This window comes from Papaver somniferum, unplaced genomic scaffold, assembly GCF_003573695.1.
Source record: "Papaver somniferum cultivar HN1 unplaced genomic scaffold, ASM357369v1 unplaced-scaffold_57, whole genome shotgun sequence".
NCBI lineage: Eukaryota > Viridiplantae > Streptophyta > Magnoliopsida > Ranunculales > Papaveraceae > Papaver > Papaver somniferum.
Genome location: NW_020648415.1, coordinates 3,456,705 through 3,468,303, shown reverse-complemented (window position 1 = coordinate 3,468,303; position 11,599 = coordinate 3,456,705). Strand labels below are relative to the sequence as shown.

Here is an 11,599-nt window from a genome sequence, read left to right as displayed (position 1 = left end):
AAGTTCGGAACGTGAACTGATTAAGTTGAATCATGAACAAAAAGAGACGTGTCATTTGATTGATCTTACTGCTCGCAAAAAGAAGAAACGGTATTTTCCAAAAAATCCTTATAAGAGCAGTCAACACAACTCTCCATATTTAAAGTCTTGAAAAACTCTCCCACACTTAAAAAAGAGGAACTTCATACCGGTAATTAGGATAGAACATTTGTATCTCAATGTTTCTTGTGCAAAGGCCAGGATTGTAAGGACCCTCAAGCTCGTTAACGCTATTTGACCGGTCTAGAGATGATCAAGAGATGACTAAGCCGCTAATGACTCGATTAGTTAACGTAGATTTTAATTAATAGAAATTAATCTAACAACTATTTAGATATGACACTAGTATCATTGAATAACTCTCGAAAAGTTATGCGAATTAGACTACTCGAATGTGTCATTCAGAAACCGGATGAAGAAGATATCACTGGATTAGTATGAAGGGAAAATAATCATTCTACATCTAAACCGCTTGGCTACTCATATCCATTTTATGGGTGCCTTAATAATTTTATTTGTCCTTATCAACCCAGATCGAGCAGATAAGCTCATTTTTATTTTCTTCTTCTTCTTTCTTCTTCTTTCTTTGCTCTTCGTCTCTTTCCTTTTCTGGTTGATTTTGGGAGATGAAGTATTATTCTGAGATCGAGATAACAAGAGTCTGATCATGAATCAAGAGATGGTGGAGGTGTCGTTGCTGTTTGAGTTAGGAGGAAGAAGAATAGAGAAGCCAGTGAGTTAAGGTTTTCTGAAGCTGGGTTGTTTTTTGAGTTTGTGTAGAACGAGGATGATATCGAGTTGTAACCACTGAAGATTAAGAGGGTTGTTGGTGAATTGATGAGATGAAGCAGTTTTGGTGAAGAATCACAAATCAGGTAAATTAGGGTTCCTCAATTTGAATTTCTTTCTTGTTGATTGGTTTTTAATTGATGAAATCTTAGATGGGTTTTGCTTGAATTGAAGTTGTGTTGATTAGGAAGAGTTTAATTTTAATTTCTTTGAGAACTAGGGTTTTCCCATGTTCTTCCTCAAATCAGTAAACTAGGGTTTTGTTGAATTTAGAAAGATAGAATTCAAGTTGTAAGGAAGGGATATAAACTAAATTAGAGGGAGATTGATATTGTTCTTATCAATAGCTTGTATGGGTGATTAGGCAGATGTTACTGTTGGTGGTAGTATTGGAATTGTAGGTTGAGAAGAAATAAAGGTTTAGTTGTTGTTGTTGTTGATGCTGAAATGCGGAACTATGATGCAATGTAGAACTGAACTTATGGTGTTGTTTGTGTTGATTTAGATGGATCTGATAATGAAGATAGTTTTAATTGAGAAGTACAGGAATTGCAGTTGATAATGATTTCAGGGACTGGATGAGTTGTATCCGTGTTGAATTGAAATATATGAAGATATTGAATTACATGTTAATAGTGTTATGTACATAGGTTCATGTTGAACTGAATCAGATTAAGATGAAGAAAGTGTTTTGATTAGAAGAGATATGACTGTGTTTGGTGGTTATGTGGTTTAGTAAAGCACAAGATTTTGGAGATGGGGTCGATACTAATGTGGCTGCTGGTGTAGGACATGGCAGTTCTAACGGAGTTATAGGTATGAAATGAGTTTGAGATTGAATATCTCAAGGGGAAGTGTAGTTGGTGGTATGATGAGGAACAGGATAAACTGAGGAATGAAGGTGTTAGTGCAATGAGAGCGTCTAAACAAAGAGAAGTGATTGAAGCTGACATTTCGTTAAACAAGGAAGTGTTGGTTCTCATTATGCAGGAGTAGAACTGGTGATGTTATTGGTGGGTTTGAAAGTATAATTGAGGTCGTTGTGTATTAGTTGGGTGTTGAAACTGAACTTGTAGTGAATTCAAGATATGGTGGATATTGAAATGATGTTACAGGTGATTATTTGTGGAACTCATGCTATTAGTATAATCGTTCAATTAAAGACTATAGAAATGCTGAACTGCAGTTTGGGTGTGTTGCAGTTGAAGCTAATATGGCAGTGTTGTTAGAATTCAAGAGATATGTATAATATTGCAAGTATGCGGTGGATATGGCAATGAGTTTCTGCCATTAGCTTTGTAGTGGAAAGTGATATAAATGATATTATAGTTGGAGATTACAGTTAGAAGGATTATAGACTTTACCTGTTTGCGTTTGTGTTTTGATTATGCATTAAAGTGTTTGGCTCTATCATACTCTTTGTTAGCTGAGTTAGATGTCTGACTCATTATGTGACTGAGTCGACTCACGTGAATCAGTCTATATGACTGGGTTGAACCATTGACCCTGGACTTTGACTTGGCATGGACCGTTAATTGACCTCTTTGACTATTAGTGACCATCAATTGAATCTTGAACCAGGCCTTATTGGGCCGAGTTTGGTAGACTTGGGCTTAGGCATAGTTTTCCTATGTTGATGAATTGGACCTTTATGGTCCTAATTGACCTTTAGTTACTTCTACAAAGTTGTAGATATGGATTATAGAACCAATCTAACTGGATTAGTAAACCTTTAGATGTTCTAAAGATAGACTTTGAAAGGTATAGAACCATAAGTGGGCATAGAACCATTATATAATTCATTTAACTTATAACTAGAAAATTGTATGAGTTGTGTGATGAGCCTTGTATGATCCTTTTGGCTAATCTCTTAGAGTTCTTGTGCGATTAACAGTTAGTCTTTATTAATAACGACTGATTCAAAGGATGAACTAGCGGATTGACGATTTCGAGGTGGGCGTGGCTTGTGATCAAACCAGGTGGAACTTTGTAAACTTCTTGTAATCATTAAGCTTTCTTTATGTGTGAGCATGATGAGTCCTTACTATCGGTGTGCATGATTGCATGTTCTTTGATGTACTATTCATGTATCTTCGAGTATGACGTATATGTTGTATATGTATGTACGATGATTGCTTCGATGTATTGTTTGTGATATGCATTGTGAGATTTACCTGCGAGGAGTTTCTGTGTTTCCCCACAGCTCTTAGCTAAGTTAAGTAAGGTGGTAATTCATCCGTCGACAATATTACCTAGTAGGGAGGCAATTCATCAGTTTTAATAGTATTATAACTATTTCATAGTAGGGCGGTAATTAATCCGTTTTAGTAGTATTGCTTATTAATATAGTAGGGCGGTAAGTCATCCGTTGAATAGTACCTAGTAGGGAGGTAATTCATCCGTTATGATATTATATATACTATTTTATTTGAGGGAAATCACTCGTGTGCATATTATACTTGTTCGTCTAACTTTCTGATCTTGATGGTAATATTCTAAATCATAGTTTGTATGAGTACTCTGTGTGGATGATTATTATTATTGGTTAGGGTTGTTCTCACGTCGTCTTCTACAATGAGTTTGGCGAGGTTAGGATAACACTTGATTCTTGTTGCATAAATTGTTGAATGCTTAGATTCATTAATCTTCTTTTCAATTTCTGTTCTTAGAACTGTGAATCATGTTGTGATTACTTGGAAGTTATATGTTTTTCTGCAGGCACCCTTTGGGACGATGTGCTCACTTGTTCCCACTTCAGTTTCAGTAATCAGAAGGAGTGAAGCGTGCGAAGATATCCGTTTTCGTAACTTAGTGCTCTACCGAATATAGTGTTGTCGTGTATCTGTATTATATGTATTCTTTCTTTATATTGTAAAATAATACATTTATATATTTATATAACATGAGAGACTTTCAACCATACTGTATTAGAGAGTTTGGGTTTGTTTGTTAGCACTTTATGTGAATATGGTTCTTAAGATTGATAATATGGATTTGATGCTTCAATTAGGTTGTAATCCTATAGCTAAGCAGGTATAAGAGTTGGGGCGTCACATAGTTGGTATCAGAGCTCACTATTAGATCTTACATGGGCGACACTAGGCATACCCAGTGCCAATTAGTAAATGAGATTAATTTAGAATCGGGTTGGGTTGTGAGATAAATTTTAATTACTAAAAACAATCAAGAACTAAAATATTTTGAATTGAATTGTTTGATTGTTTTGTATAACATGATGATTTTTTTATTTATCGTGATGTGTATGTATGTTACTATATAAAGTATGAAGTAAAAGTTGTAGGTTGAAACCAGTTACATTATAGTTTAGACATTTCAATAGAGAATTAGAGATTAGTTAGACTCAATTATTTAACATAGATAATCTAGCACTGGAGAATAGTGAGGTTTGAAATTCTGGTGTGTTTGTGTTGTCTTTGTTCGTAGGAAACCATCGTCGGGTCTTGCTAACCTGGAAAGGACAACTACAAGCATGGATTACCATTCATAGTAGGAGGGCGTTCTTCTATTAGTGAACTGATAGATCTCAAATTTTACTTAGAAACTGATAGAGTACCTTTTCTCGCAATTAGAACCATTAATCTGTTAAAGTAGATATGAAGTTAAGTTGTAAGAGTAGTTAAGACAATAGTTCGACCTTTAGTGTTAATAATAATAAATGATAATAGGATCACTAATAATCATAACAAAAGTAATATTATAACACTTATCAAATAGTATTGTAATGAACTTTACCTAATTAAAATCTCATTAGTAAATATTTAATGGTTAAAGTAATAATTAGGATCAAGTAGATACGCAAAAGTATTAGTAATTACCTATACTCAGATTTTGTATATTAAATAAAATTAGAAATACAGTCTTGTACGTTGAAACCAGACAGTTAATATAAGACTTATTAGGTTAAGACTTAAGGTCATGCGGATACATTGCATAAAATAGAAAGGTTAAATTTCTTAGTAATTTTATATTCAAATTCTCTTTGGTCCAGTAACTGATTTAGTAAATCATTAAAATTAAACAAATGCACATGGAGAAGTGATGCTTAGAATAATAATAGACTCGAAAGAAAAATAAATTTATATATCAATAGGATACTTTACATTAGTAGACTAATCTAAGGACTATCATGATACACTAAGGGTTTATGCAGACTCGAATTGAAATAATATTAAGTTACCAGCGCCAATACTTAACAAGATATAATATGCGAATTTAATAGGAATAAATGAAATTAATTATATTAATCTTATGTAAATGTGAAACCATACTTAGAGACTTAAGCTTAGTGTACCAACGGGACTATAAACAAATTTATAAAGATAATAATAAAGATATGGAGAATAGAAACACTGCTGATAGTAATATTTTAATAATTATGTTAATATCAAATTTAAAGTAGATAATATTTAGAAAATTTATATATCGTATAACAGTGAAATTAAAGTAGCAGATATTATAGATTTACGTGAAATCAAATTTAGATTAGTCAGATGGATAAATATATAACAAATTTGGAACTACATCAAATTAATAAATTACTAAATATTAGACTATAAATTTTAGCGCAGAGAAGTCAGACATACTTATCTGTTATAATCAAACTCACCATAGTGAGCGTAGAGACAATCATATTAGGAAATAGAAAATTAGTCTATTGAACTTAGAGCTACAAATTATAGATTTTAGTTGTAGAAAACCATATAAGATTGTGATTTTTTTTTTTTACTCATTTAAAATGAGTTGCTTTTTCACGCGATTGTAAGTATGAGCAGTACTTGCACTTAGACGAGAGATAGTAATTCTCTATAAGGTGGGGAGTTTTGAAGACTAAAAGGATGGTTCGATTTTCGAGGACGAAAATGAATAAGGTGGGGAGAATGTAAGGACCCTCAAGCTCGTCAACGCTATTTGACTGGTCTAGCGATGATTAAGAGACGACTGAGCCGCTAATGACTCTATTAGTTAACGTAGATTTTAATTAATAGAAAATAATCTAACAACAATTTATATATGAAACTAGTATTATTGAATAAGTCTCGAAAAGTTATGCGAATTAGACTACTCGAACGTGTCATTCAGACATCGAACGAAGAAGATATCACTGGATTAGTATGAAGGGAAAATAATCATTCTACATTTAAACCGCTTGGCTTCCCTTATCCATTTTATGGGTGCTTTAATAATTTTATTTGGCCTTATCAACCCAGATCGAGCAGATAAGCTCATTTCTATTTTCTTCTTCTTCTTTCTTTCTTCTTCTTTCTTCGACCCTTTCCTTTTCTGGTTGATTTTGGGAGATGAAGTATTATTCTGAGATCGAGATAACAAGAGTCCGATCATGAATCAAGAGATGGTGGAGGTGTCGTTGCTGTTTGAGTTAGGAGGAAGAAGAATTGAGAAGCCAGTGAGTTAAGGTTTTTTGAAGTTGGGTTGTTTTCTGAGTTTGTGTAGAACGAGGATGATATCGAGTTGTAACAACTGAAGATTAAGAGGGTTGTTGGTGAATTGATGAGATGAAGCAGTTTTGGCGAAGAATCACAAATCAGGTAAATTAGGGTTCCTCAATTTGAATTTCTTTCTTGTTGATTGGTTTTTAATTGATGAAATCTTAGATGGGTTTTGCTTGAATTGAAGTTGTGTTCATTAAGAAGAGTTTAATTTTAATTTCTTTGAGAATTAGGGTTTTCCCGTGTTCTTCCTCAAATCAGTAAATTAGGGTTTTGTGACTTTAGAAAGATAGAATTCAAGTTGTAAGGAAGGGATATAAACTAAATTAGAAGGAGATTGATGTTGTTCTGCTCAATGGCTTGTATGGATGGTTAGGCAGATGTTACTGTTGGTGGTAGTACTGGAATTGTAGGTTGAGAAGCAATAAAGGTTTAGTTGTTGTTGTTGTTGATGCTGAAATGGGGAACTATGATGCAATGAAGAACTGAACTTATGGTGTTGTTTGTGTTGATTTAGATGGATCTGATAATGAAGATAGTTGTAATTGAGAAGTACTGGAATTGCAGGTGGTAATGATTTCAGGGACAGGATGAATTGTATCCATGTTGAATTTAAATAGATGAAGGGATTGAACTACAGGTTAATAGTGTTGTGTACATAGGTTCATGTTGAATTGAATCAGATTAAGATGAAGAAAGTGTTTTGATTAGAAGAGATATGACTGTGTTTGGTGGTTATGTGGTTTAGTAAAGCACGGCATTTTGGAGATGGGGTCGATACTAATGTGGCTGCTGGTGTAGGACATGGCAGTTCTAATGGAGTTATAGGTATGAGATGAGTTTGAGATTGAATATCTCAGGGGGAAGTGTAGTTGGTGGTATGATGAGGAACAAGCTGAACTGAGGAATGAAGGTGTTAGTGCAATGAGAGTGTGTAAACAAAGAGAAGTGATTGAAGCTGAAATTTCGGTAAACAAGGAAGTGTTGGTGCTCATTCTCCAGGAGTAGAACTGGTGATGTTATTGGTGGGTTTGAAAGTATAACTGAGGTTGTTGTGTATTAGTTGGGTGTTGAAACTGAACTTGTAGTGAATTCAAGATATAGTGGATATTGAAATGATGTTGCAGGTGATTATTTGTGGAACTGATGCTATTAGTATAATCGTTCAAGTAAAGACTATAGAAATGTTGAACTGCAGTTTGGGTGTGTTGCAGTTGAAGCTAATATGGCAGTGTTGTTAGAATTCAAGAGATATGTATAATATTGCAAGTATGCAATGGATATGGCAATGAGTTCCTGCCATTATCTTTGTAGTGGAAAGTGATATAAATGATATTATAGTTGGAGATTACAGTTAGAAGGATTATAGACTTTACCTGTTTGCCTTTGTGTTTTGATTATGCATTAAAGTGTTTGGCTCTGTTCTACTCTTTGTTAGCTGAGTTAGATGTCTGACTTAGATCTTGTTCTGTCTGACTGAGTTTGTCTGACTGAGTCGACTCACCTGAATCAGTCTATATGACTGAGTTGAACCATTTACCCTTGACTTTGACTTGACGTGGACCGTTAATTGACCTCTTTGACTGTTAGTGACCATCAGTTGACTCTTGAACCAGGCCTTAGTGGGCCGAGTTTGGTGGACTTGGGCTTAGGCATAGTTTTCCTATTTTGATGAATTGGACCTTTATGGTCTGAATTGACCTTTAGTTCCTTCTACAAAGTTGTAGGTACTCTTTAGACATATCTAATGGACTATAGAACCAATCTAACCGGATTAGTAAACCTTTAGTGTGCTAAAGATAATCTTTGAAAGGTATAAAACCATAAGTGAGCATAAAACCATTAGATAGTTCATTTAACTTATAACTAGAGAATTGTATAAGTTATGTCATGAGCCTTGTATGAGCCTTTTGGCTAATCTCTTAGAGTTCTTGTGTGATTAACAATTAGTCTTTATTAACAACGATCGATTCAAATGATGAACTAGCGGATTGATGATCTCGAGGTAGGCGTGGCTTGTCATCGAACCTGGTGGGAACTCTGTAACCTTCTTGTAATCATTAATCTTTCTTTATCCGCGGTGTGCATGATTGCGTGTTATTTGATGTGCTATTCATGTATCTTTGAGTGTGACGTATATGTTGTATATGTATGTATGATGATTGCTTCGATGTATTGTTTGTGATATGCATTGTGAGATTTCCCTGCGAGGAGTGTTTGTGTTTCCCCACGGCTCTTAGCCAAGTTAAGTAAGGCGGTAATTCATCCGCCGACAATATTACCTAGTAGGGCGGTAATTCATCCGTTTTAATAGTATTATAACTATTTCATAGTAGGGCGGTAATTCATCTGTTTTAGTAGTATTGCTTATTAATATAGTATGGAAGTAACTCATCTGTTTGAATAGTACCTAGTAGGGAGGTAATTCATCCGTTATGATATTATATATACTATTTTATTTGAGGGAAATCACTCGTGTGCATATTATACTTGTTCGTCTAACTTTCTGATCTTGATGGTAATATTCTGAATTATAGTTTGTATGAGCACTCTGTGTGGATGGTGTTATTATTATTGGTTAGGGTTTTTCTCGCGTCGTTTTCTCCAATGAGTTTGGCGAGGTTAGGATAACACTTGCTTCTTGTTGCATGAATTGTTGAATGCTTAGATTCATTAATCTTCTTTTCAATTTATGTTATTAGAACTGTGAATCATGTTAGTGATTACTTGGAAGTTATATGTTTTTTTTGGGCACCCTTTGGAACGATGTGCTCACTTGTTCCCACTTCAGTTTCAGTAATCAGAAGGAATGAAGCGTGCGAAGATATCCGTTTTCGTAGCTTAGTGCTCTACCGAATATAGTGTTGTCGTGTATCTGTATTATATGTATTTTTTCTTTATACTGTAAAACAACACATTTATATATTTATATAACATGAGAGACTTTCAACCATACTGTATTAGAGAGTTTGGGTTTGTTTGTTAGCACTTTATGTGAATATGGTTCTTAAGATTTATAATATGTATTTGATGCTTCAATTAGGTTGTAATCATATAGCTAAGCAGGTATAAGAGTCGGGGCGTCACAAGGATCACCCGAAGGATAAAAGTGTTTCAAAATCTAACTCTTCTACAACTACATTGTTTCAGAAACATCACAAAAGGGAAGAGTCGGAAATCTCAAGATAGTTGAACAAAATGATTCACAAATTGCAAATATCAATCAACAATTTCAAGAAAAATTGCGTAAAACAAAGGTAACAGACTCGCTCTCAAACTCTTGATTCTGTAGAAACAAGACCTAGACTAAGAAAATCTTCTCCTGAAAAGACACGTTGATTCTCATATCTCCCTTGGGTGAGAATAACAACTCTAAAAAGGGGATGGGTGTCTAATTTGTTGTATAATCTGTGAGCATAGTATTAATTGCGATAAATTTGAGCTCTGCTCCCTGAAACAATCCATGACATAACAAGGCTGATACTTCTTGTGCTTATAAATTTATTTATTGAGCTAAGTAAAGGGAAGTTCATGAAAAATACTTATATACCACATGATCATGCAATTATGATATTACCTGTGTAAAACACATCAAATTCAGGGTAAAGAATATAACAGGAATTATTGGTTCTTCTAAAATATATATTATCTCTCAAGGTTCCGTAACCGGTTTAACAAAGGTATCCTTCTTTCAGAATAATCAATTTAGGGTACGATAACCATGTTTTCTTCAAGTTTTTCAAGCAAGGAGAAGTCTGGACTGTGCAATTTCCCCCAAGGAAAATCCAGTTTGAACCATCAGAGAGTGATTTATGTCAAGACAAGTGTGAAACTACACCTTGCGACAATCTGCCATGTTCTCAATTTGATGAATTATCTCTCAAGTTGAACCTTGTGTTAGAACAAGTTCGAGCACTAAGTTGTGAACTAAATTCCTCTATGAAGAAGCTTTAGGAGAAGATAAAACTTGTTGAATCCAAATTGGACCTTATTGAAGAGGAACTTAATGAATATAGAAATTGTGAGAACAATATGGAATCTCAGAGTAAACTCTTTTGGTTCATTTTTATAGGAAACTTCTTGTGAGAATTTATTCTTGTGTTCAAGAAGGATAACTAGGGTTTGGTGTAGCAAATATTATGAGTACGCAAGCTATTTCCAACGATTTTCATCTTACATATTTATACATTTTTTTATTTACATTATAGAGTTTTTGGAAGATGAACTTGTAGTATATAATCATTAGTGGTTTAATGTATTGCAAAGTCTTATGAGATATATGTGTCCTTTACTTTTTGTGATTTGAACTGATATCTCATATATGCTCAAAAGTTAAATCTATTAGTTTTTATGCACTAAAAATTGAACAAGTTGTATGAGAATTTTTCATAGTACTGATCTATTTGTTTTCACACTATTTTGTAATTACTGCATTGTTTACTCCGTAAGATTTTCTTATATTGAGTCATATCGATTAGAATTGTATCTTTGTTCGTATATGGCATTGAGATTAATTTATATCGATGTTTGGGATACAAATCCATGTGAATTTTAATGTCCGGCAAAATCCTTCTTTTTATTAAAGAAAGTTTACTCATGTTATTCTCTTGGGAATGACATCAGATGGGGGAGAGTTCTTTATTGAACTTGTGCTTAATTGTTATATCTTTGTGCGGAAAGTGGATGTGGAATAAACAGGGGATGCATGCATCTTAAATATCCTAGATGAGACGCTAAGTATTTTATACTCTGTGATATCATCTAAATTAAAAGTTGATATGTGTTTCATTTAAGACTTGAAGCATTTTTTGTTTGAATTCATTACGATCACATAGTTTTCGTACCTTTACTAATTTTTATTGCAAAAAAAAGGGAAATTAATTAGTAGTTTCGCACTACATACATATGGTTTTACGGATGAATATGTAAGGGGGGGTGAATCAACATATATATAGGTTTCACCTATTATGTAAAAGATGTAAGTATTGACTAAGGGGGAGAAACATATCACCGTATACTTCGAACAATTGAACCTTGGAGAAGATAATAATACTATGTTTTTGTATAATGTCCATTGAGAATATTTGTTTTCAAAGTTGTTACCGCCACGAATCTTCAACAACAACGATGATGAGTCGAACACGTTCAGAATCATTGTAACTTGAAGTAATGAAGAATTCAAGGAGTTGAAGAACCAAGGAAATCAAGCATGATGGATTCTGGAGTTTTGGAGCTTTATTTTTAAATCCATATGTATTGATAGTTTTGTCACTGGAATTGAAAAATGGGGAGATTGTTAAAGC

The 11,599-nt window shown here is 33.8% G+C and overlaps 2 long non-coding RNA genes across 2 annotated transcripts; both read left to right on the top strand.

Moving 5' to 3' along the window:
• Positions 1-622: 622 nt before the first annotated feature.
• On the top strand, positions 623-3,783 carry LOC113343232. The gene is made up of 3 exons (XR_003357114.1): positions 623-914; positions 2,723-2,807; positions 3,547-3,783. It is a non-coding gene; the product is annotated as an uncharacterized LOC113343232 (long non-coding RNA).
• Positions 3,784-6,085: 2,302 nt separating this feature from the next.
• LOC113343192 lies at positions 6,086-10,431 on the top strand. The gene is made up of 3 exons (XR_003357089.1): positions 6,086-6,395; positions 9,447-9,553; positions 9,992-10,431. It is a non-coding gene; the product is annotated as an uncharacterized LOC113343192 (long non-coding RNA).
• Positions 10,432-11,599: the final 1,168 nt, after the last annotated feature.